This window comes from Neofelis nebulosa, chromosome 3, assembly GCF_028018385.1.
Source record: "Neofelis nebulosa isolate mNeoNeb1 chromosome 3, mNeoNeb1.pri, whole genome shotgun sequence".
NCBI classification, from domain to species: Eukaryota; Metazoa; Chordata; class Mammalia; order Carnivora; family Felidae; genus Neofelis; species Neofelis nebulosa.
Window position 1 is genome coordinate 152,662,509 of NC_080784.1, and position 27,690 is coordinate 152,690,198.

Sequence of the window (27,690 nt, forward strand, 5' to 3'; positions counted from 1 at the left end):
TTATGGGTCTGTTAAAATTTTCTTCCTGTTTCAGTTTTGGTAGTTTGTGATTTGTCCATTTCTTCCAGATTGCCCAGTTTGTTGGTTTATAATTTTTCATAGTATTCTCTTCTAATAGTTTGTATTTCTGTGATGTTGGTTGTGATCTCCCTTCTTTCATTTTATCTATTTAGGTCCTTCTCTTTTCATTTTGATAAGTTTATCAATTTTGCTAATTCTTTAAAAGAACCAGCTCTTAATTTCATTGATCTACTCTACTGTTTTGTTGTTGTTGTTGTTTCTTTATAATTTCTTTCTGCTCTAATCTTTATTATTTCCCTTCTTCTGCTGGCTTTAGGCTTTATTTGCCATTCCTTTCCTAGCTCCCCTAGGTATAAAGTTGGGATGTGTATTTGGGACTCCTCTTGCTTCTTGAGATAGGCCTGAACTTCAATATACTTCCTTCTAAGGACTGCTTTTGCTGAATCCCAAAGGTTTTGGACTGTGGTGTTTTCATAATCATTGAGTTCCATGTATTTTTTAAATTATTTCTTCTTTAATTTTCTGGTTAACCCATTCATTATTTAGTAGGATATCCCTTAACCCTCATGTATTTGAGGGCTTTCCAAATATTTTCTTGTGGTTGACTCAAGTTTTATAGCATTGTGATCTGAAAATATGCATGGTATGATCTTGATCTTTTTGTACTTGTTGAGGGCTCATTTGTGTCCCAGTATGTGATCTATTCTGGAGAATGTTCATGTGTACTCGGAAAGAATGTATATTCTGCTTTAGGATGAATTTTCTGAACATATCTGTTAAGCCCATCCAGTCCACTGTGTCATTCATATCCATTGTTTCCTTGTTAATTTTCTGCATAGGTGATCTGTCCATTGTTGTAAGTGGGGTGTTAAAGTCCTCTAATATGATTGTATTATTGTCAATGAGTTTCTTTATTGTGTTAACAATCGATTTATATGTTTGGGTCCTTCAAATTGGGGGCATAAATATTTAAAATTATAAGAACTTCTTGATGGATAGATCCCTTAATTAAGACATAATGCCTTTCTTCATCTCTTACAGTCTTTGTTTTAAAGTCTAGTTTCTTATATAAGTATGGGTACTGGCTTTATTTTGATGTTCATTAGCATGATAGATGGTTCTCTATCCCCTCACTTTCAACCTGAAGGTGTCTTTAGGTCTAAAGTGAGTCTCTTGTAGGCATCATATAGATCTTGTATTTTTTTTTATCCCCTCTGATACCCTGTGTCTTTCAATTGGAGCATTTAGTCCATTTACATTCAGAGTGATTATTGAAAGATATGAATTTAGTGCCATTGTGTTAGCTGTAGATTTCATATTTCTGGTGATGCTCTCTGGTTCTTTCTAGTCTTTGTTGCTTTTGGTCTTTTTTTTTTTTTTTTTAACTCCACCACGAGAGTCCCACTTAAAATTTCCTATAGGGCTTGTTTAGGAGTTACAAACTCCTTTTAGGTTTTGTTTTTCTGGGAAAACCTTTGTTTTACTTTCAATGACAGCATTACTAGATAGAATATTCTTGGCTGTTTTTTTTTTTTTTTTTCCATTCAGCATATTGAATATATCTTGCCACTTCTTTCTGACCTGTCAAGTTTCTCTGGACAGATATGTTACGAACCCGATCTGTCTTACCTAGTATGTTAAGGACTTTTTTTCTCCTTGCTGCTTTCAGGATTCTTTCCTTGTCTGGGTATATTGTGAATTTTATTAGGATACATCTTGGCGATGGCTGGTGATGGCTGGCTTTTGTTGAATTTAACAGGAGTTCTCTGTGCTTCTTGGATTTTGATGTCTGTGTCCTTCCTCATATTAGGGAAGTTTTCAGCTATAAATTGCTCACATAAACCTCCTGCCCCTTTTTCTCTCTCTTCATCATCTGGAACTTCTATTATATGAACTATATTGTATTTTAATAAATCATTGGGTTCACTAAGTCTGCCTTCATGATCCCTTTGTTTCCCTCTTCTTTTCAGCTTCCTTATTTTCCATAATTTTATCTTCTCTATCACTATTTCAGTCCTCTACCTCATCCATCATCATCTTTATGGCCTCTATTTGTGCTTGTATCTCAGTTACAGCGTTTTTATTTTTGTATGACTATATTTTAGTTTTTACCTGTGCAGAAAGGAATTTTCTGGTGTCTTCTATGCTGTTTTTCAAGCTCAATTAGTATCTTAAAGTTGTTTTAAATTCTGGTTCAGACATCTTACTTATATCTTCATTGACTAAATCCCTGGTAGTCATTTCTTCCTGTTCTTTATTTTGAGGGGAATTTCTCTGTCTTGTCATTTTGGATGAAGAAAATAATAATAGTAATAATAATAATAATAATAATAATAATAGACAACAGAATGAAATAAAAATAAAAAATTAAAAAAAATAAAGGAAGATAGGCCCTAGGTTTGTTTTGGTCTGCTTGTTGAGAAAAGCTTGATAGAAAAAAGAGAAAAGAGGGGAGAAAAAAATTTTTTAATTAAAAAATGATAAAATTAAAAAAAAATCGTGCTCTTTCTGGTATCCATAAAACAAGAGAAAAATAACAAAAACAGAAACAACAACAACAAAAATAACCTGAACAAACCAACAAAAAACCCTCAATGAAGGTAGACCCAGTTTCCCCTAGAATTGAAACTTTGCAACATTCTATGGTGGGTAGACTAATCTCTTTGGAAGGGATTTTTGCTGGTCTTCTGGGGGGAGGAGGCTGCTTCTCTGATTCTCAGGCAGGCTGGGAAACACAGGGGCTTCCATTCTTTACTTGGTGGCACTGTTGAGCTCACTGGGGTCAATCAGTGTTTGTGGGCTAATGGTGAAAAGGGCTTCACCTGCTTTCTAGTCTCCAGAGCAGGAAGTTGATGTTCTCATACATGCACAGCCAACCCTCCTGTATCCCCAGCTTCCATCAGCTTCCCACCTTCCCTGTGTCTGTGTCCAAGCTGTTTGCCTCCCAGGCCATGCCTCTCCCCAAAGTTTTGTCTCGGACACAGCTGTGTTTCAAAACCCCACACTTCAGAGACATCCACATTTCCGACCCACAGTGGTTTTCTGGGAGAGGGTCTCAACATGCTGGGGTTGGTTTTTCCCAGTAAATGGTCATGCCACCACACGATGGCAGTGGCTCAGAGTTTATGGTAAATTGTAACACACAGCAGGAACCAGAGTTTGCTGCCCTCAGCCAGACTCTGTTTCTATACATGAGTGAACCTGGTAACTTTATCATGCCTGCTGGGTCTTTTGCCTGGGAAGAGGCCTTATTACCTATACCAAATGCACTCTGAGCAGGTGAACTGCTTCTCCCTGTGCAACCCAGGGGATCCTCAGACCACACTGCCCTCTCCCAGGCATCTGCCCTGCTTCATTCCTGGAACACCACCAGAGGCTGACCTCTGTAACTTCAGACTTGGTTCTCCACAATTTATTAAAAAAAAAAAAAAAAAAGGTATACAAACCCTCCCTCTCTTTTTTCTCCCTGTCAGTGGTTTTGGGAGACAGTTTTCTTGTACAGTCCCTTGTGTGTGTTTTCACTCTTTCTCTCTAGCTCCTCTCTGGGGAGTTCTGTCTTGTGTAAACCCAACGAGCTGCTCTCTCTCCCTTTCTCCTCTCTGTGAAAATGGCTGCCTCTCTTCTGTGGCACCACAGTACTTCTCTCCCCCAACTCACCTCTCTGCACCATGTGCCTGCTGCGTTCTCTCCCTCAAATTATGTAGATTGTTCTGTTAATCCTCAGATCGATTTCCTAGGTATTCAAAATGGTCAGATGTTGATCTAGCTGTGTTCCAAGGATAAGACAAGCCCAGAATCCCCTTACTACTCCACCGTCTTAACTCCTCCTCTTATAATCATTTTTTTAAAGTTTGTTTTGTCTGATAGAAGTATTGCCACTTTGGCATTTTTTTTTCCTCCTTCCATATGTGTGGAATATCACATCCCTTGACTTTTAACCTGTAGGTCTCTTTAGGTCTGATGTAAATCTCTTGTAGGCAGTGTATGGATGCGTTTGGTTTTTTTTTTTTTTTTTAACCATTCAGTTACCCTATGTTTTTTGATTGGAGCATTTCGACCATGTACATTTAAAGTAATTATTGGGGTGCCTGAGTATCTGACTCTTGGTATCGACTCAGGTCATGATCTCATGGTTTCTTGAGTTCAAGCCCCTCATCAGGCTCCATGCTGACAGTTTGGAGCCTGCTTGGGATTCTCTGCCCCCCTGTCTCAGTGCCTCTCCTCCACTTGAACTATCTCCGTCTCTCTCAAAATAATTATTTTTCCAAGTTTATTTATTGATTAGTACGTACTTATTGCCATTTTGTTGTTTTCTGGTTGTTCTTTGTTCGTTTTTCTCTTGCTATCTTCCTTGTGACTTTAGTGTTACAGTTGGATTCTTTTATTTTTGGGGGGAATCTATTACAAGTTTTTTGGTTTGTTTTTCCATAAAGTTTATATATAACATCCTAATTGTATGGCAATCTATGTTAAGCAATCTAGTGAGGGTTGCCTAAATTCAAACACTTTCTAAAAGCTTTACATTCTTATTCCTTATTCCATGTTTTATGCATATGATATATTTTTCATCTTTTTAACTTGTGAGTCTCAACTAATTTTTAGATAAAACTGACTTCACTATTTTTGTCTTTTAACCTTCATACTAGCTTTATAAGTCACTGGCATTATCTTTATTGTATATTTTCTTTTACTTATAAAGTTTTTCACTTTATAATTATTTTTTCAAATATGAAATTTATTGTCAAATTGGTTTCCATACAACACCCAGTGCTCATCCCAAAAGGTGCCCTCCTCAATACCCATCACCCACCTTCCCCTCCCTTCCACCCCATCAACCCTCAGTTTGTTCTCAGTTTCTAACAGTCTCTTATGCTTTGGCTCTCTCCCACTCTAACCTCTTTTTTTTTTTTTCCTTCCCATCCCCCATGGGTTTCTGTTAAGTTTCTCAGGATCCACATAAGAGTGAAACCATATGGTATCTGTCTTTCTCTGCATGGCTTATTTCACTTAGCATCACACTCTCCAGTTCCATCCACGTTGCTACAAAAGGCCATATTTCATTCTTTCTCATTGCCATGTAGTATTCCATTGTGTATATAAACCACAATTTCTTTATCCATTCATCAGTTGATGGACATTTAGGCTCTTTCCATAATTTGGCTATTGTTGAGAGTGCTGCTATAAACATTGCGGTACAAGTGCCCCTATGCATCAGTACTCCTGTATCCCTTGGGTAAATTCCTAGCAGTGCTATTGCTGGGTCATAGGGTAGGTCTATTTTTAATTTTCTGAGGAACCTCCACACTGCTTTCCAGAGCGGCTGCACCAATTTGCATTCCCACCAACAGTGCAAGAGGGTTCCCGTTTCTCCACATCCTCTCCAGCATCTATAGTCTCCTGATTTGTTCATTTTGGCCACTCTGACTGGCGTGAGGTGATATCTGAGTGTGGTTTTGATTTGTATTTCCCTGATGAGGAGCGACGTTGAGCATCTTTTCATGTGCCTGTTGGCCATCCGGATGTCTTCTTTAGAGAAGTGTCTATTCATGTTTTCTGCCCATTTCTTCACTGGGTTATTTGTTTTTCGGGTGTGGAGTTTGGTGAGCTCTTTATAGATTTTGGATACTAGCCCTTTGTCCGATATGTCATTTGCAAATCTCTTTTCCCATTCCGTTGGTTGCCTTTTAGTTTTGTTGGTTGTTTCCTTTGCTGTGCAGAAGCTTTTTATCTTCATAAGGTCCCAGTAATTCACTTTTGCTTTTAATTCCCTTGCCTTTGGGGATGTGTCGAGTAAGAGATTGCTACGGCTGAGGTCAGAGAGGTCTTTTCCTGCTTTCTCCTCTAGGGTTTTGATGGTTTCCTGTCTCACATTCAGCTCCTTTATCCATTTTGAGTTTATTTTTGTGAATGGTGTGAGAAAGTGGTCTAGTTTCAACCTTCTGCATGTTGCTGTCCAGTTCTCCCAGCACCATTTGTTAAAGAGATTGTCTTTTTTCCATTGGATGTTCTTTCCTGCTTTGTCAAAGATGAGTTGGCCATACGTTTGTGGGTCTAGTTCTGGGGTTTCTATTCTATTTCATTGGTCTATGTGTCTGTTTTTGCGCCAATACCATGCTGTCTTGATGATGACAGCTTTGTAGTAGAGGCTAAAGTCTGGGATTGTGATGCCTCCTGCTTTGGTCTTCTTCTTCAAAATTACTTTGGCTATTCGGGGCTTTTGTGGTTCCATATGAATTTTAGGATTGCTTGTTCTAGTTTTGAGGAGAATGCTGGTGCAATCTTGATTGGGATTGCATTGAATGTGTAGATAGCTTTGGGTAGTATTGACAGTTTGACAATATTTATTCTTCGAATCCATGAACAGGGAATGTCTTTCCATTTCTTTATATCTTCTTCAATTACCTGCATAAGCTTTCTATCGTTTTCAGCATACAGATCTTTTACATCTTTGGTTAGATTTATTCCTAGGTATTTTATGCTTCTTGGTGCAATTGTGAATGGGATCAGTTTCTTGATTTGTCTTTCTGTTGCTTCATTGTTAGTGTATAAGAATGCAACTGATTTCTGTACATTGATTTTGTATCCTGCAACTTTGCTGAATTCATGTATCAGTTCTAGCAGACTTTTGGTGGGGTCTATCAGATTTTCCATGTATAATATCATGTCATCTGCAAAAAGTGAAAGCTTGACTTCATCTTTGCCAATTTTGATGCCTTTGAGTTCCTTTTGTTGTCTGATTGCTGATGCTAGAACTTCCAGCACTATGTTAAACAACAGCGGTGAGAGTGGGCATTCCTGTCATGTTCCTGATCTCAGGGAAAAAGCTCTCAGTTTTTCCCCGTTGAGGATGATGTTAGCTGTGGGCTTTTCATAAATGGCTTTTATGATCTTTAAGTATGTTCCTTCTATCCCGAGTTTCTCAAGGGTTTTTATTAAGAAAGGGTGCTGGATTTTGTCAAAGGCCTTTTCTGCATCGATTGACAGGATCATATGGTTCTTCTTTTTTTTTTTTTTATTAATGTGATGTATCACGTTGATTGATTGCAAATGTTGAACCAGCCCTGCATCCCAGGAATGAATCCCACTTGATCATGGTGAATAATTCTTTTTATATGCCGTTGAATTCGATTTGCTAGTATCTTATTGAGAATTTTTGCATCCATATTCATCAGGGATATGGGCCTGTAGTTCTCTTTTTTTTTTACTGGGTCTCTGTCTGGTTTAGAAATCAAAGTAATACTGGCTTCATAGAATGAGTCTGGAAGTTTTCCTTCCCTTTCTATTTCTTGGAATAGCTTGAGAAGGATAGGTATTATCTCTGCTTTAGACGTCTGGTAGAACTCCCCTGGCAAGCCATCTGGTCCTGGACTCTTATTTGTTGGGAGATTTTTGATAACCGATTCAATTTCTTCGCTGGTTATAGGTCTGTTCAAGCTTTCTATTTCCTCCTGGTGAGTTTTGGAAGAGTGTGGGTGTTTAGGAATTTGTCCATTTCTTCCAGGTTGTCCAATTAGTTGGCATATAATTTTTCATAATATTCCCTGATAATTGTTTGCATCTCTGAGGGATTGGTTGTAATAATTCCATTTTCATTCATGACTTTATCTATTTGGGTCATCTCCCTTTTCTTTTTGAGAAGCCTGGCTAGAGGTTTGTCAATTTTGTTTATTTTTTCAAAAAACCAACTCTTGGTTTCGTTGATCTGCTCTACCGTTTTTTTAGATTCTGTATTGTTTATTTCTGCTCTGATCTTTATGATTTCTCTTCTTCTGCTGGGTTTCAGCTGCCTTTGCTGTTCTGCTTCTATTTCCTTTAGGTGTGCTGTTAGATTTTGTATTGGGGATTTTTCTTGTTTCTTGAGATAGGCCTGGATTGCAATGTATTTTCCTCTCAGGACTGCCTTCGCTGCGTCCCAAAGCGTTTGGATTGTTGTATTTTCATTTTCGCTTGTTTCCATATATTTTTTAATTTCTTCTCTAATTGCCTGGTTGACCCATTCATGCTTTAGTAAGGTGTTCTTTAACCTCCATGCTTTTGGAGGTTTTCCAGACTTTTTCCTGTGGTTGATTTCAAGCTTCATAGCGTTGTGGTCTGAAAATATGCATGGTATAATTTCAATTCTTGTGAACTTATGAAGGGCTGTTTTTTGACCCAGTATATGATCTATCTTGGAGAATGTTCCATGTGCACTTGGGAAGAAAGTATATTCTGTTGCTTTGGGATGCAGAGTTCTAAATATATCTGCAAGTCCATCTGATCCAATGTATCATTCAGGGCCCTTGTTTCTATATTGACTGTGTGTCTAGATGATCTATCCATTTCTGTAAGTGGGGTGTTAAAGTCCCCTGCAATTACTGCATTCTTCTCAATAAGGTTGCTTATGTTTGTAATTATCTTATATATTTGGGGGCTCCGGTATTCAGTGCATAGACATTTATAATTGTTAGCTCTTCCTGATGGATAGACCCTGTAATTATTATATAATGCCCTTCTTCATCTCTTGTTACAGCCTTTAATTTAAAGTCTAGTTTGTCTGATATAAGTATGGCTACTCCAGCTTTCTTTTGGCTTCCAGTAGCATGATAAATAGTTCTCCATCACCTCACTCTCAATCTAAAGGTGTCCTCAGATCTAAAATGAGTCTCTTGTAGACAGCAAATAGATGGGTCTTGTTTTTTTATCCATTCTGATACCCTATGTCTTTTGTTTGGAGCATTTAGTCCATTTACATTCAGTGTTATTATAGAAAGATATGGGTTTAGAGTCATTGCGATGTCCGTAGGTTTCATGCTTTTAGCGATGTCTCTTGTACTTTGTCTCACAGGATCCCCCTTAGGATCTCTTGTAGGGCTGGTTTCGTGGTGACAAATTCCTTCAGTTTTTGTTTGTTTGGGAAGACCTTTATCTCTCCTTCTATTCTAAATGACAGACTTGCTGGATAAAGGATTCTCGGCTGCATATTTTTTGTTTAGCACACTGAAGATATCGTGCCAAGCCTTTCTGGCCTGCCAAGTTTCAAAAGATATGATCAGTCACGAGTCTTATAGGTCTCCCTTTATATGTGAGGGCAAGTTTACCCCTTGCTGCTTTCAGAATTTTCTCTTTATCCTTGTATTTTGCCAGTTTCACTATGATATGTTGTGCAGAAGATCGATTCAAGTTACGTCTGAAGGGAGTTCTCTGTGCCTCTTGGATTTCAATGCCTTTTTCCTTCCCCAGTTCAGGGAAGTTCTCAGCTATAATTTCTTCAAGTACCCCTTCAGCACCTTTCCCTCTCTCTTCCTCCTCTGGGATACCAATTATGCGTATATTATTTCTTTTTAGGGTATCACTTAGTTTTCTAATTTTCCCCTCATACTCCTGGATTTTTTTAATCTTTTTTTCTCACCTTCTTCTTTTTCCATAACTTTATCTTCTAGTTCACCTATTCTCTCCTCTGCCTCTTCAATCCGATCCGTCGTGGTTTCCATTTTGTTTTGCATTTCGTTTAAAGCGTTTTTCAGCTCCTCGTGACTGTTCCTTAGTCCCTTGATCTCTGTAGCAAGAGATTCTCTGCTGTCCTCTATACTGTTTTCAAGCCCAGCGATTAATTTTATGACTATTATTCTAAATTCACTTTCTGTTATATCAGTTAAATCCTTTTTGATCAGTTCATTAGCTATTGTTATTTCCTGGAGATTCTTCTGAGGGGAATTCTTCCATTTGGTCATTTTGGATACCCTGGAGTGGTGAGGACATGCAGGGCACTTCCCTTGTGCTGTGGTGTATAACTGAAGTTGGTGGGCAGGGCCGCAGTCAGACCTGATGTCTGCCCTCAGCCCACTGCTGGGGCCACAGTCAGACTGGTGTGTGCCTTCTCTTCCCCTCTCCTAGGGGCGGGATTCACTGTGGGGTGGTGTGGCCGTCTGGTCTACTTGCACACTGCCAGGCTTGTGGTGCTGGGGATCTGGTGTATTAGCTGGGGTGGGTAGGCAAGGTGCATGGGGGCAGGAGGGGCAGGCTTAGCTCGCTTCTCCTTAGGTGATCCACTTCAGGAGGGGCCCTGTGGCAGCGGGAGGGAGTCAGATCCGCTGCTGGAGGTTTGGCTCCACAGAAGCACAGAGTTGGGTGTTTGCATGGAGCGAGCTATTTCCCTGGCAGGAACTGGTTCCCTTTGGGATTTTGGCTGGGGGATGGGCGAGGGAGATGGCGCGGGTGAGCGCCTTTGTTCCCCGCCAAGCTGAGCTCTGCTGTCCGGGGGCTCAGCAACTCTCCCTCCCTTTGTCCTCCAGCCTTCCTGCTTTCTGAGCAGAGCTGTTAACTTATGACCTCCCAGACGCTAAGTCGCCCTTGTTGTCGGAACACAGTCCGCCCGGCCCCTCCGCTTTTGCCAGCCAGACTCGGGGGCTCTGCTTGGCCGGCGGGCCGCCCCTCCGCCCCGGCTCCCTCCCACCAGTCCGTGGAGCGCGCACCGCCTCGCCGCCCTTCCTACCCTCTTCCATGGGCCTCTCGTCTGCGCTTGGCTCTGGAGACTCCGTTCTGCTAATCCTCTGGCGGTTTTCTGGGTTCTTTAGGCAGGTGTAGGTGTAATCTAAGTGATCAGCAGGACGTGCGGTGAGCCCAGCGTCCTCCTACGCCGCCATCTTCCAACCTCCTTATAATTTTCTTAAGTGTGATTATGACCATTTCTTTTCCACTTAAGTCTTTTTAACATTCCTTATAAGATTTAGTGGTGATAAATTCCCTTAATTTTTGTCTGGTATGTTCTTTATCTTCCTGTCAATTATGATTGATAATCTCACTGCATAGACCATTCTTGGTTGTATTTTTCTTCTCATCACATTGACTATGTCATGCTACTCCTTTTGCCAAGTTTCTGCTAAAAAATCAGCTTATAGTTTTATGAGGTTTCCCTTAAATGTAAATCTTTGCTTCTCTCTTGCTGCTTTTAATATTCTTTATCTTTAATTTTGGACATTTTGATTATGTGTATTTGTGTGGACCTCCTTGGATTTACTTTATTAGAGTTTTGTGTGCTTTCTCGATAGGGATATCTGATTGCTTCCCCATGTTAGGTAGGTTTTTAGCTATTTATTTCAATAAGTTTTGTCCTTTTCTCTCTTCCTCTGGAACCCATGCAATTAAATATTAGTACAGTTGATATTGTCTCAGAGCTCCCTTAACTTATCCTCATTTTTTAAAATTCTTTTTTATTTCTGCTTTTCAGTTTGGGTGCTTTCCAGCACCTACCTTGCAGATCTTGGATTTATTCTTCTGCCTCTAATCTGTTGAATCCTTCTGTGTATTTTTCATTTAAGTTATTGTATTCTTGAATTCTGGTTCTTTTTCATATTTTCTCTTCTGGAATTTCTGCTCATGGAGCCTATCTTCTTTTCTCAGGTGCAGTGAGCATCTTTATGACCATTACTTTAAACTTTTTATCAGATTGTTTATCTTTGTTTTTGTTTCCTTGCTTGTTTTTTTAGTTTGATCTTGTTCTTTTGTTTGGAGCATATTCCTGTCTCTTCATTTTGTTAGACACTGTGTTTGTTTCTATAATCAGATGGGAGAGCTACTTTTCCTAGTGTTGAAGGAATGGCCTTATGTAGGAATGTCCCCTGTGTAAATTGCATGTACCTGGCAGCATTGACTATCTCACTGGAATTGTTGTGGGTGCACACTGGGGTTCCTGGGGAATTCTTCACTGGGGCCACCCTATTGGGTTGACTAGAGCTGAAGGCTGAAGTGGGCAGAGGCGAGATGGCCCAGTCGTGCTCCACACAGGGGACACCCTACCAGGATGTCTGGAGCTTCAGCAGTTGCAGGCTAGGATCTCTGGTGAGTCATCTGGAGCTGAAGCAGATGCAGACCTAGTGTTTCCCAGAGTGATTTGTGTCTGTGTTGCTTTCGTGAGATGGCTGGACCTGTAGTGGGTGCTGTCCAGGATGTCCTGCTATACACTGTTGTAGGGCTAGTTTTGTTAGCATCTCTGGAGCTTGAGTGAATGTGGGTGCTGGAGCCTGCCTTAAAGGGATGGCTGGGGCTGGCATAGTTTGGGACCCCAGGGGTTCACTGAGGCAAGTGGCCGGCCCATACTCTGCTCTCATCTATGCTATTAAGTTGGAAGCATAGAGCACATTCTTGTAGCTTCCCTGCCATTGACAGGTGCTCCGAGGCTGTTTCTTTTAAATTTTAGTTGCCCTTTTAAACTGTGTGCGTGTGTGCGTGTGTGTTTTCCTTTTGCCTCAGGGTCAGTGAGTCTGCTCCCAATCCCTCAGTACTATCCCTCTCCACTGAAATGTGCAGCATCAAGGGTGGGACTCCTGTGGATTCTGTGTCTCCATCTCTCCTGCCTTTCTCTGTATGATCTCTCTGGTTGTGCAGAAGTTGTTCAAGTAGCCCTCTGTCCTTCTTCAAGAGGAATTCCTCGATTTACAGGTATAGATTTGGTGTGTCTATGGAGGAAGTAAGTTGAGGATCTTCCTATGTTTTTGTCTTTGACCCTTCCCCTTCTACAATGTTTTGTTGTAAAATTTTCAGACCTTACTGGTTTCGGACTCTTCTCAAAATGGTGTCACATTTCGATCCTTAAGAATTTGTAAGACTTTTTGTTGTGCTTAGGAACCTGTAGTGGGAAGAATAGTAACAGATGTGGTTGGTGCTTCAGATCAGGAATGTTTTCAGGAGCAATTAAGGTATTTAACTTATTTTAATAGGTTTATAAACACTATGTGCTCCTAAACACTTGAAAACTGTAAAGGTTAAAAAAAAAAACTGGCATCGTCTCAGAAAAGTGCAATGCTTCCACTACTCACAATCCCCTTGTCAGTTGAATAGCACTCAATGTATTCAAAATTATAGCTATTACAGAAGAAATTGCAAGTTAAATACAGGGAAGTGTGTGAACTATGTTGCTTAGCACTGTGTTGGTGAGAACTACCCATCCAACAAGACACTATCAGCAAAACGTTATAGAAACAGTTAAACCTGTGTCTCATTTGATATTTCTTTCACTTGAAAGTCATGACCATAACTTTAATGTCTTAAGCAAAAATTTCTATCCCTTTTGCCCCCAGATTAGTGGGTACCTATTAAATACCTATTAGTCTCTATGACCAGAATTTTGCTGAATGAGTACAAAGTATTGTCTGGTGATTAAAGATTGGTCTGTTTATACTAGCTGACATTCTTTTGCACTCACCTTTTTTTTTTTTTCCAAATAGTTTATACAGTCAGAAATTAGATCCTAATCTTCTTTGGATTTATTGAGTAACACAGAATTGGACACACTATCTTTTATCTTGGATAGGGAATACTTTTCTCTTTATCTACTATTTAAAAAAAATTGTTTTAATGTTTATTTATTTTTGAGAGAGAGAGACAGATTTTTGAGTGAGTGGAGAAGGAGCAGAGAGAGAGGAAGACACAGAATCCAAAGCAGGGTCCAGGCTCTGAGCTGTCAGCACAGAGCCTGATGCAGGGCTCAAACCCATGAACCATGAGATCATGACCTGAGCCGAAGTCAGACGCTTAACCGACTGAGCCACCCAGGCATCCCTCTACTACTTTCTTAATAGTGGCAAGAGGGGCGCCTGGGTGGCGCAGTCAGTTAAGTGTCCGACTTCAGCCAGGTCACGATCTCGCGGTCCGTGAGTTCGAGCCCCGCGTCTGGCTCTGGGCTGATGGCTCGGAGCCTGGAGCCTGTTTCCGATTCTGTGTCTCCCTCTCTCTCTGCCCCTCCCCCGTTCATGCTCTGTCTCTCTCTGTCCCAAAAAAAAAAAAAAAAAAAAATTAATAGTGGCAAGAGAAAGGAGGATAACGTGAATAATTACAATCTACAAAAACGTTGAGAATTTTCAAACTCTTTAAAACAATATTTTAAGTTCTTTTTTCATCAATGTTTCACCAGAACTGTCAAAAAAAGACATTTGGTTGATTGACCTTCACTTTCATTTTTGTTGTAGATAAACATTATCAGGAAATGGCTTGAAGACGAGTAATTGCAAAGTGAAGAGTAAATCAATTGTCATGATATATGAATTGGAAAATTGGCCCTATAATCCCAGAGAATTCACTGAAACTTGGGCAGTTAGTGATCAATAACGGCCATGGATACAAATGTACATGGTTTCAGGAAACTAGCGAATGAGACAATGTAAACTTGCCTCTTCCACTCATCCACAGACCCCTTGTTTTTAAATTATTTTATCATGGTGTATATCATATTGAGAACTTCTCTGGATAGTAAATTCCACAAATGCTAAGATCTGATTTTGCTTAGCAGTGTATTCTCAGCAATAACACTTTGCCTGGCACAGCAACTATATGTATATATATTTTAAAGTTGATTTATTTTGACAGAGACAGAGACAGCATAAATGGGGGAGGGGCAGAAAGAGAGGGAGACAGAGAATCCCAAATAGACTCCACACTGTCTGCATTGATGCCAGACTCGAACTAAGAACCGGTGAGATCATGACCTGAGCCAAAACCAAGAGTCAGATGCTTAACTGAGGGAGCCACCTATGTGCCCCAATATTTTCTATTAATATATTCCAACCCATAACAATAGCTTTATTCTCTACTAGGTGATTACTGTAACTTGTTTAACACTATAGAATAGAAAGTTGAATTATCACTTCTAAAATGTATCCTTACCTTTATCACTTTATGATGGAACCTAATTATTAAATTCATATTGATCCATTACAGAATGTACTAGTTCAATGTAGATTCTTAGGCACTAACATGTTTTCCTATGAGAACTTGTACATGGAGTTTAAACTCTAAGCCTCAGAGGTTTTTTTGTTTTTTGGGTTTTTTTTGTTTGTTTTTTTAAGATGGTGATCATCTTTTACTTTTATAATTGTCTATGTTAGGGATTAAATAGGCTTTATCTTCCAGAAATGTCCATATCAATGGTCCTTTTAAGCTCTTAATGGGTGCTAAGTATCATTAATAATAATGTTTCGGAACAAAAACAAATCTGGTCCTTAACTTTAGGATTCTTAATATTGAAGTACAGTAAAACCTGGATTGCAAGTAACTTGTTCTGGGAGTGTTCCATAAGATGAGCAAACATTTCTAATAAATTTTAACTTGATAAGTGAGCGAAGTCTTGCAATACAAGTAGTATGTGATGCCAAATGTCACATGATCATAACTGAGCCAATGGTTCCCTCTCCCTCCCTCTCCCTCTCTCTCTCTCTCTCTCTCTCTCTCTCTCTCTCTCTCTCTCTCTCTCTCTCTCTCGCTGTGGTATTGTGAGTGATCATTCTCATACTCAGATGTTCAGTCTCAGCCTGTGAGGTTTGGTAGAAATCAGTAACTTTTCAGAATGTTGGAAGGTGCCCACAACTTAGCACTAGTGTATTTTTTGTCACATCTAAGCACCTATGGACAGTCCTTTGCTTTTCCACACAAGAGTAAGCTTAGGAATGTTTTGCTTCACTCTAGGTCATGCTACCTGCAGATAGAGACCCTTTCCTCTGCAGCCTTATTGCCAGTTACATTAAATACATTCCATTGAGAGAATAGATAGCAGTGATTCTGTTAGTGATAGTGAAAGTTGTCCAACACAATAACCCTCCTCTCTCTTGTCTCCCTCACACCACCCATGAAAATTTTCAAAGGTAAAAGGCAGGTTAATTTGTTTATATTTCTTTATATTTTATATTTCATTTATTATTTTGTGTTATAGTATAATCACTATTACATGAATGTTTTTGGGTTGTGGAACAAATCATCTGAATTTCCATTTCTCTTTTAATTTTTTAAATATTTATTTATTTTTGAAAGAGAGTGTGTGAGCAGGGGAGGCGCAGAGAGAGAGAGGGAGACACAGAATCTGAAGCAGGTTCCAGTCCCTGAGCTGTCAGCACAGGGCCTGACACAGGCCTCGAACCCATGAACTGCAAGATCATGACCTGAACTGAAATCAGACGCTTAACCGATTGAGCCACCCAGGCGCCCCTCCATTATTTCTTATGGGGAAATCCACTTTGATATAGAAGTGCTTTAGATTATAAGCCTGTTTCCGGATTGAATTATACTTACAAACCAAGGTTTTACTGTACTTTAAACTGGTCTCAAAATATGCTTTTATTGGGCTCTTGCTGGCTACAGAACATACTTTTATATGATATAGATGACAATTATGTTCAAGAGTCAGAATAGGCCCTAACATGACATTTTAGTCACAGAAAGGAAGGAGTGGAAAAGCAACTGCCACAATGAAATTTCTATCTGCATTTTCTAATGTGCTTCAAGGAATTAAATACTTCAGGTTGTAACATTCTTGCTGAGATTCTTTATGCCACTTCTCATATTCCAAAAAGATCTTCAGGGAAAGTCACTTTGAGGGGCACCTGGGTGGCACAGCTGGTTAAACATCTGACTCTCTCGATTTCGGCTCAGGTCATGATTTCATGGTTCTTGAGTTTGAGCCCCGTGTGGAGCTCCAGGCTGACTGTGCGGAGCCTGCTTGGTATTCTCTTTCCCTCTCTCTGTGCCCCTCCCCTGCTGTCTCTCTATCTCTCTCTAAATAAAATAAGCTTTAAAAAGAAGAAAAGTCACCTTGAGTGTTTTTACTAATACTCTACAAATTGCCGTCTGTGGAAAATTGTGTATAAGATTGTTGAACCAGTCTTGCTGATGAGACACTGTAACTACATACTTCCCACATCACTGCTGATGTGGCTCAAGGAAAATCAAGCCTTGACCTCAGTATTTCTTGAGAAGAATGTTTGGCAGGTTTTCCATAGGGACAGGCTATGTGAGGCTAAATTTCAATGTTAACTTGGGATATAGAAGTGATCAGTCTTGGGAATATCTGATCCTGCTAGTCCTCAACATACAAAAGATTCAATGTACATCACATTGAAAATGATATGTTATTGTTGTTTGTACATTATAAGAGGTCAAGATTTATAATGGCAAAAGTGCAGTTTTTAAGAAATACTTATGGAAACCATTCAGCCAATTAAATTTCACTGGGAGGAGATATATAGAAATGTGAAATGTAGAAAACATTCAGGGGTACATTTGGCAATGAACCCTTGTTTTCTATTTTCTGGTGTACCATACTTGGAGAAGTCTATCAAAAAACAAAAATGTTCTTTTTATAGGTTCAAACATCTTATATTTTCAGTCTTGCCAACTGATCCTATTTATAGGACTGTTTCCACAATATTAAATAATTGTAAAATCACTAAGTTTGTAATATTTTGGGTATTTGAGCTATTATAAGGACATTAAATTGGGAATTTCAACATGGTTTTTATCAATATCCTAAATCTTACTAATTCTTAACAGTTTGCCTTATGTTTAAATTTAAATTATATTGACAATTACTGGGCATTTTAATAAGTTTTTCTTGTAGAATTGAAGGAGGATATATAAAAATCTAATGATAACTGAGAGAAGGTAGATTCAATTAAGATAGTATAAAAGAGGCCATTGAGATCTAAACCAAATGGAAACACTTTTTGTTGTTTGATCATTTGCACTTAGATCTGGGTTTTGGGAGTTGTGAAATTCAATCTGGTCTCTAATTTTGACTTTTAGTGGTAGGTAATTTTATTGACCTGTTTTTATATCTCTCAGATTCTTAATCTAACATCAGCTTTCACCTATTTTTATTAAATTGACTTGAGAAAGCACATAGGCATTTTGAATGATAGGTGATCATAAAGCATTTATAATAGGTTATAAACATGTTTTTGTAATTTACATTTTAATATGTATTTATAATTCATTTTAAAGTCCTGAAACAGCTCTACATAATAAAGAGCTGAGAAGTAGTCTAATTTCCTTCTCCTGCAAATGTTCAGTTCTCTGCTCCATATATTTAAATACATACCAAGAAAAATAGTAACTTCTGAAGATTTTTTCTTAAAACTTTCTTGGAGAAGTGAAATAGCAATGACAGCTAAATATTCAGTTTTCAAAAAATATTTCTTAGAGTTACATGCTATGTAGGGAATGAAAAGATTGAGAGATGAGATTTCAAAGTATGATTCAGTTATTTACAATCCTGCAAATAAGTTTTTATAGTCATTAAATCCATTTATTTCATCACTAATCTTTATATTTCCTTTAATTTCAAAGATACCAAATACAATTATTTTTAGTACAATCAATACTTAGTATTTTTGATGAGTCCAGAGTTGTACCATGTGATATAGAATGTTTGTCACCCAATAGTGTTCATTTCTTTAAAATCTTTTCTATTTATATTCTCAAACACAGATCTGATTTCTTTACAGATTTATTTTTGTGTTCTAAAGTCTCTATAAATGTGTAATATGTACTCTTTTTACCTGGCTGCTTTTGCATAGTATCATGTTGTAGAGTTTGTTTATAGTTAATATGTAGTGTATTTTTTTTTTTATTCTGGTAGTATTACATTGTGTGAACATACAAAATGTATTTGTCAATTTATCAGTTGATTGACATTTGTTTTGGGTTGTTTCTAGTTTTGGGGCTGATAGAAATAAATTTAAAAGTAAAATAAATAAAAGAATAAAGATTCTTCTGTTATAATAATCTCATTCTCAAAAGTTATTAGCTACTACTAAACCTAATAGATTACCAACTATACTTTTGAAGTTCTCAATATTGTCTTGAATTTTTTCTATCCTGATTGTAAGATTTATCAAAATTATTTCACAATTTTGTCAGTTTCCTTTTCTTCTAGCAGCTCATCTTTCTGTTCTAATTTTACATTTTGTTGGATATTTTTTTCATACATTGTTGAATATATTTATTGACTTATTAATATGTGGAAGATATGGTTCACTGCCTAAAATGGGTTGAAGGATCTGAGGATTGCCCTGAGTAAAGGGTTTACTTTGCTAAACATCAATTTGGGGGATGAGAAGACACAGTGTTTGTATCTTGATAGAAAGAGTAGTCACAGAAGGACTCTTTACATAAAAGAGATGTTTTTATGTTCTCTTAAACTGTTAAAATTTGATAATTCAGTCAACAAACTCATGTGCTAATCCAATGGTTCTCTCAGTAATCCTAGGGGACCTCAAAACCATTTCAGTAGCACCAAACTATACTAATAGCTATTGTATCCTTCACTGTCACATACTTGCGGGGGTGGGGGGGGGGCGGGGGAAGCCAGTACATTTAACAAAATTCTTAATGAAGTACTAAAAATGTTATTAAATCTCAACCCTGATTAATATTTCTACTTCTAATATTTTACATTATGAAATGGGAAGAACACAAGCCTTTTGCTGAATAACAAAGTACAAGGTTTGCCTGAAAGAAAAGCACTTGGGCCATCGTTTAATTTGCAAGCTTACCTAGTCACTAGCCTGGCAACTCATCTTTAAGAAATTCTCACTTGTGTGTTTTGGTGTACTACCAAATACTTTCACAGCTATCTGAAATAATAGTTTATAACTATTTTCCAACTGAATATGTACATGCATCTGCATATACTTTAAGGAAACAAATTCAGCAAATGAAATGCTGAAGCAGATATAAGGGGTCAACTATCTTAAACTGTAATTTAAAGAGATTTAGTTTTCTCACTAAATTGCTTAGGAGAACATTCTTTTTTAGAAAATGTTATTTATGTTAATATGCAATGGATTTGTTTTTGTTTAAAATGAGTAAATGTTTTTTAGAGTTATTAGTTAGAAAATAATAGAATAAATGCTAATAACTATAACCCACGACAACAAAAGCTCTTCTTGGTTCTGAATATTTTAAGGGTCCTTAGGTATCCTCATTATAGTCAAACAATTTAATTGATAGGGATATATCTTCTTTCACCTATTTGAATCAACAAACTATTTTTGACTTTGCCAATGTTTTTTTCTTTTTCTACGAATTCTATTATCAACTTATCAGTATGTAAAATTACACTTCTTTGAAAAGTAATCTTGCGTGAGTTATCCATTCATTGGCCCAGTATATTTATTGCCTACAATGTGTCAGGCTTGGTACCAGCTGCTACCACTTTGTTAAGCTTATGTAACCTCTTTCAACTTCACCCAGATGTTCCTCCTTACATTATAACCTGTATACCTGTTTTCACATCTGCCATTTCATTGGACACTAATTCACTAGTGACGTTTAATGTTATCAGCACTGACTTCATTTGACACAGGATATGTATACAATAAAGGTTTCTTAAAATACTATGATTACTATAATTTTGTCTCACTTTTCCATGAAGGTTTTACAGTAATTTCCATAGAAAATAATTTACATGAGATCTAGTAGGAAGCTTGTTGAGACCAAGAAAACCAGGTCACAGAAATATAACATGATCTATCACTACTGTTTAAGCAAAATTTAAAACACAAAATTTTTTATCTCTAAGTATAAAATAGTAATCTTAACTACATCCATGTAAATAGCTATATGTGACTACAGAAGCAGAGAGGATAGTGATGTAGCCACAAGGCAAAGTGTGCTGGCAGGCACCCAGTGATGGGTGAGGCAAGTAACAGATTATACCCTTGAGAATAGACTTAAGACTTCCTTTGTCTCTTGTTACAAGCTTTGGTGATTATGTAGCCCTGATGACCTCTTGATTTCCATCCAGTGAAACTAATTTTAGACTCTGGGCCTCAGAACTGTAGGAGAGTAAATTGTGTTTTAAGCCCCCAAGTTTAATAATTGCTTTTAGCAGCCATTGGAAACTAATGCAAATAAGGATAAATAAAATTCTGTATACGCTACATAGTGTTCAAATGGTGGTTAAAAGTGCTTGCTCAGATACACTGTCCATTTGTATCATCTTCAATTTCTTTCAGGAATGTCCTACCATTTTCAAAGTATAAATATTTCACTCCTTGGTTAAATTTCTTGTGTATTTTCTCCTTTTAGCTGCAATTGTAAATAGGATTGTTAATTTCTCTTCTACTTTGTGATTAGTGTATAGGATGTAACATTTCTGTATATCAATTTTATATCCTATAAACTTACTGAATTCATTTGTTAATTTTAACAGTTTTTTGAAGGGAATCTTTAGGGTTTTCTACATACAGTATTATGTCATCTGTAAATATTGACAGTTTTACTTCTTTCCTACTAGTTTGGATGTCTTTTATTTCTTTTTTGATTGTTGCACCTAGTACTTCTGGTAATACCTTGAACAAAAGTGTCAACAGCGGACATTCTTGTCTTTTTCTTGATCTCAGAGGAAAAGCTTTGCAACTTGCACTATTGAGTATAATGTTAACTATGGATTTTTTATATGTGGCCTTTACTGTGTTGAGGTGTGTTCCCTCTAAACCCACTTTGTTAACGGTTTTTATCATGAATGAATGTTGAATTTTGTCAAATGCTTTTTCTGCATCTGTTGAAATGATCATATGATTCTTATCCTGCATTTTGTAAATGTGATGTATTACATTGATTTGTGGATATTGCACCACCCTTGCCTCTCTGGAATAAATCCCATTTGATCATGTTGAGTGATCCTTTTAATGTATTGTTGAATTCAGTTTGCTAATATTTTGTTGAAAATTTTTGCATCAGTGTTCATCAAGGATATAGCACCATAATTTTTTATAGCCTTTGTCTGCTTTGGTAATGGTTGGCCTCACAGAATGAATTTGAAGAATTTTTTTCCTCTTCTGTTTTTTGCAGTAGTTTGAGAAGGATAGGTATGAACTCTTCTTTAAATTTTTGGTAGCATTCACCAGTAAAGCCACCTGGTCCTGGACTTCTGTTGGTTGGGAGTTTTTGTTTTGTTTTAACAGTTCAGTTTTGTTACTAGTACTTGGTCTGTTCAGATTTTCTATTTTTTTGTGATTTAATCTTAGAAGATTTTTCCTAGAAATTTATTTCCTCTAGACCTCCCGATTAATTGGCTTATAAATTTTCTAATAATTTCTTAGTTGTTTCATTTCTGATTTTATTTGCATTTTCTTTTTACTTGATGAGTCTGGCTAAAGGTTTATCCATTTTGTTTACCTTTGTAAAGAACCAGCTCTTGTTTTCATTGATCTTTATTTATTTTTATTTTTTTTCTAGTTCCTTTAGAAGTAAAGTTCTATTTTTGGGGATTTTTCTAGTTTCCAGAGGTAGGCCTGTATCACTACAAACTTCCCTCTAATAATTGCCTCTACTGTGTCCCAAAGATTTTGAAGTATTATGTTCCCATTTTCATTACCCTCTATTTACTTTTTTTTACTTCTTCTTTAATTTCTTTGATCCTTCAGTTGATTAGTAACCTGTTATTTAACCTCCATATATTTGCGGTTTTTCCAGCTTTCTTTTTGTGGTTGACTTTAAGTCACATAACAATGTGGTCAGAAAAGATGCATGTTACGACTTTTTTCTCGACTTGGTTAAGGCTTGTTTTGTGGTCTAACGTGTGATCTATTCTGGAGAATGCTCCCTGTACAATAGAAAGGAATATGTGTTCTGTTTTAGGATGGAACGTTCTGAATATAACTTAAATCCATCTGGTCCAGTGTGTCATTCAAAGCTATTGTTTCCTTGTTTATTTTCTATTTAGATCTGTCCACTGATGTAAGTGGGGTGTTAAAGTTCTCTACTGTCATTGTGTTATTACCAGTTCCTTTATGTTTGCTATTAAGATTTATGTATTTAGGTACTCCCATTTTGGATGCTTAAATATTTACAGTTGTTATATCTTCTTGTTGGATTTTCCCCTTTATTGTTATATATTGTCTTCCTTTGTCTCTTGTTACAGTCTGTTTTAAAGTCTATTTTGTCTGAGATAAGTATTTCTACTCCAGATTTCTTTTGACATCCATTTGCATGATATTTCTCTATTACCTCAATTTTAATCTACAGGAATCATTAAGGCTAAAATGAGTCTCTTGTAGGCAACATATAAATGGATTTTTTAAAATCTCTTTTGTCAACCTATGTCTTTTGATTGGAGCATTTAGTCCATTTACATTGAAAGTAATTATTGGTAGGTACGTGTTTATTGTCATTTTATTATTCTGTAGCTGTTTGTGAAGATTTTATTTGATCCTTTCTCATCTTTCTCTCATGGCTTGCTGACTTTCTTTATTTGAATTTCCTTCTCTTTATTCTTTGCATGTTTATTAGTATTTTTTTATATCTAGTTACCATTAAGTTTTTATATAACCTCTTCCGCATATAGCAGTCTATATTAAGTTGATTGTCATTTAAGTTTGAACACATTTTTACTCCTCTCCTCCCCATATTTTAGGGATATGTTGTTATATTTTACATCCTTTTACTTTTTTAGTTCCTTGACTGATTGCTTTTTTTTCTTTTACAGAAATACACATTTTCATTGCTTTTGTGTTTTCTACCTTCATACTGTCACTTTTGGTCTCTCTGTTTCACTCAGATTACCCTTTAATATTTCTTGTAGGACTGGTTTTAGTGGTCATGAACTCCTTTGGTTTGTGTTTGTCTGGGATACTCTTTCTATTCTGAATATTAGCCTTGCTGGGATAGAGTCTTCTTGGCTTCAGATTTTTCCCATTCAGCACTTGAATATAGCATGCCACTCCCTTCTGGCTTGAACAGTTTCTGCTGAAAAGTCTTCTAGCCTAATGGATTTTCTCTTGTAAGTTACTGTCTTATTTTGTCTTGCTGCTTTAAAAAAATTTTTATCACTATATTTTACCAATTAAATTACAATATGTCTTGGTGTGAATCTGTTTTCATTGATTTTGATGGGAGTCTTGGATGCCTCTTGGATTTGGATATCTGTTTCCTTGAACAGATTAGGGACATTTCCAGCCATTATTTCTTTAAATGAATTTTCTGCCCTCTTTTCCCTCTTGTATTATAGGAGTCCTAGAATAAGAATGTTATTATGTTTTGTGTCACAGAGTTCTTTAAGTCTTTTCTCGTTTTACCTAATTCTTTTTTCTCTTTTGTTTAGCTTCATTACTTTCCATTAGTCTGTCTTCTAGGTCACTAATTTGTTTTTCTGCATCTTCCATCTTGCTGTTCATTCCATCAAGTATATTTCTTATTTCATTTATTAAGCCCTTTATTTCTATGTTTTTCCTTATCTATGTATTAAGGGTCTCATTCATGCCTTCCACTCTTTTATCAAGTCCAGTGAGTATCCTGCCTTATTTTCATGAATTTCTCTATCAGGCATGTTCCTTATATCTGTTTTGCTTAGATCTCTAGCCATGGTCTTGTCTTATTCTTTAATTTGAAACCTATTCTTCTGTCTCTTCATTTTGCCTATGTCTCTGTACTGAGGAAGGTCCGCTATGTCTCCTACTCTTGAGAATAATGGCCCCATGAGGTAGAGGTCCTATAGTCCCCTGCCATGTGGTTTCACCTGTTCCCTAAGACCTGGAGGTGTCTCTAATATGTGCTGTGTGTGCTCTGCTGTTTTGTCCTGGCTGCTTTATCCTTTAGGCCAATCGACTACAGAGGCTCTCCTTGCCTACTGTGGGCAAGGTTTGGTCCCTGGCCTGAATGTGGTGCATTTTAACTAGGCGTGCTTGGATTTGCTTGTGAAATGAGCCCTGTTGCCAGTGCAGCCAGAACTTACTTGCCACAAAACTCTGTTGTCAGGAGACTCTGAGCAGGGATTTGGACGATATTCTAGGGGAAGGGGCCTGGTCTGTTGGTACTGAGGCAAGTATTACTGGGAGGATTGGTTCCAAGGGATAGTGCAAGGACGGGGCCCGGTGTAAGTTAGGTGGCAAGTATAGGGGCCCGGTGTAAGTTAGGTGGCAAGTATAGGTGTTGGGCTGTTTCCTGCAGGTAGACTTGTATTTATGCTGAGGCATGGAGGAGGGAAATGGTGCCTGTCAGTTCCATTGTTCCCAGAGGGGTCTCTGTTGAGGCTACTTCTCTTCAGATAACTGTTCCCATGCTGTATGACCCTGGGCTGTTTGCCCTGCTTTCTCTCTGAGAACAACACAATGCCCTCGAGGCTCTAACCCAGCCAAGCCCTCTGGCCTTTAACTCTCCAGACTTTAAGCCTTACTGGGTGTTTGAAATTTGGCCCCTCTTGCTTTCCAAGCCAATTGCTGTGGGGATTTGTTTTTCCCCATGTGTTCCCCTTTGTCTAGTCTGTCTCTTGCCCTTCTCAGTGACCACAATCCATTTCTCTCCCAAACACGCCTCTGCCCTTCCTACCCTCTTGGATGTGGCCTTTTTTCTACTTTTAGTTGTGAAGTTTGTTCTGCCAGTCTTCGGGTTAATTTCTAGGGTATTTAGGTGATTTGATAGTTACCTAGTTGTATTCATGGGATGAGGTGAGCTTAGGTGCCCCTACTCTGCCACCGCCTTCTTCAAAACTCAAATATTTTTGATTATTCATCAGACAGGCAATGTGTTAATGGCCAGTAATTTACAAGATTTTAATTCCTTTGTTTTTTTCATTCTGTATCATAGCTGCATTATTGATGATATCCTCTAAAAATTTTACACTTTCTCCAAAACTTATATTTTCTCCAAAAAATGTATATGGTCGCAAACCACAATATAAGATAACCACTTCATACCCACTAGGATGACTAAAATAAAGTTAGACAACAAGTGTTAGAAAACAAACATTGGAACTTTCATACATTGCTGGTGAGATTGTAAAATGCTGCAGCCACATTGAAAAATACTTTAGCAGTTACTCAAAATGTTAAATGTACTTATCCTATGACCCAGTACAATTCCAATTCTAGGTACATACCTATGAGAATTGAAAACATATATCAACACAAAAATCTGTTAATAGATGTTCACAGCAGCATTATTCATAATAGCCATGAAGTAAAAACAACACAAATGCCCATCAAATGACAAATAAATAAAACGTGGTATATACATACCATGGAATACTATTTGACAATAAATGGAGTGAAGTATTAATATACGCTACACCATGGTTGAGACTTGAAAACATATTAAGTGAAAGGAGCCAGTCGCAAAAAAAAAAAACGTATGTATACATTTATATATATGTCCAGAATAGGCAAATCCGTGGGACAAATCATGGTTTCTAGGAAATGAGGTGGAGTAGAACTAGTGATTGATGATAAGTATAGGATTTCTTTTAGGAGTGTTGAAACGTCCTTAAATTAGAGAGTGGTGGTTGTTGCACAACCCTGTGAGCATACCAAAACCCACCAAATTCTACATTTAAAAAGTGTGAATTATATGAATTGTAGCTCAGTAAAGCTGTTATAAAAAATGGTTTGGTTGGCAAATTTTTAATTTGTCCTATTAAACACACACACACACACACACACACACACACACACAGACACACAGGAAAAGTTCTGAAAATGTTGGTTGTTCTGTTGTGCTATAAGATCTTGATTCTGAGACTGAAGATGAAGTAATCTTATATATTTGTCTGACAAGGCAGGCATAAATTTTACTGAAGGCTGAGTATATAGGGAGGACCAACGTTCTAGTTTTATGGAAACAACTGCTTCTGTCTTTAAGGAATGAGAGGGAAAGTGGAGGTAGAGTAACCAGCATGATGAAGCCATTATCACCACTCACCCCAACACACACGTACACACACACACACACACACACACACACACCATAGATGACAAAACTAAATTTCAAAGAAATAACTGTCTCAAAGAATCGCAACTTGCAAACAAACCATGGCTACAATTTTGTATAGGAATGTTTAATAAATTATGAGTTAATAAGCTAAAGATAATGTTTTCATTATATTATGGTGACATTAAATCAGTGAGTGAATTCAGATATATTACTATGTGGCTGAAACATTTTAAGAACTTCACACTGGGGTGCCACGAGTGGCTCAGTTGGTTAAGCGTCTGACTTTGGCTCAGGTCATGATCTCATGGCTTGTGGCTTCGAGTCCCATGTCAGGCTCTGTGCTGACCCCTCAGAACCTGGAGCCTGATTCAGATTCTGTGTCTCCCTTTCTCTCCGTTCCTCTCCCGCTCAGACTCTGTCTGTCTGTCTGTCTCTCAAAAATAAATAAACATTAAAAAACAAAACAAAACAAAAAGAACTTCACATTTATTCAGTTATTTAGTTGTAAGACTATGGAGTATAGGCTTTATTACATTATCATCTCCATTACTGATGAGGAAACTAAGACACAAAAAGAATAAATAATCTGATTATAAGTAACTGGCCTAGACTATACACCCAAACAGTTGGACTCCAGACCATATTTTCTTCAACACTATGTTCTGATGCATCTCTGGCATCAGCGTTATGCCTATTTCCTAGGCACTCAATACATGTTGTTTTCTGTTTTTGTCTTTTGTTTTCCAACTAAACTAAATACACAAACCAATATATCTAATATCCCTTGCTTTCATCCTTAGTTGAACGAACTAATCTATTTCAGATTTTAGATTAAAAATGGGTGAATAATAATTCACTAAGATGGGTTTTAAAAGAGTGTTTCATTATCCTATAGTTTGTAAAATATTAAATTCTAGGTACCATGTGGGAAATTACTACCGCTCTTTAAGATATGTAAGGCTTTAAGAGCTAATCCCTGCAATGAGGAAGCTTGCTTAACTTTGTTTTAATCCAAACTTATTTGAGCATGTTTATTTGACCATCTATGCCTTGGGGGCTGGCTTAATAACCTCCAGAAGTAAAGTTTTCCAGAACACAAAGCCAATGTTAATATACCATAGTGGAATTAATTCTCAAAGTTTTCATCATAGACACCATTTACAAATGGGAAATATTTTAAATGCATTAAATATACATTTCCTGACTGTTGTTTGTTTG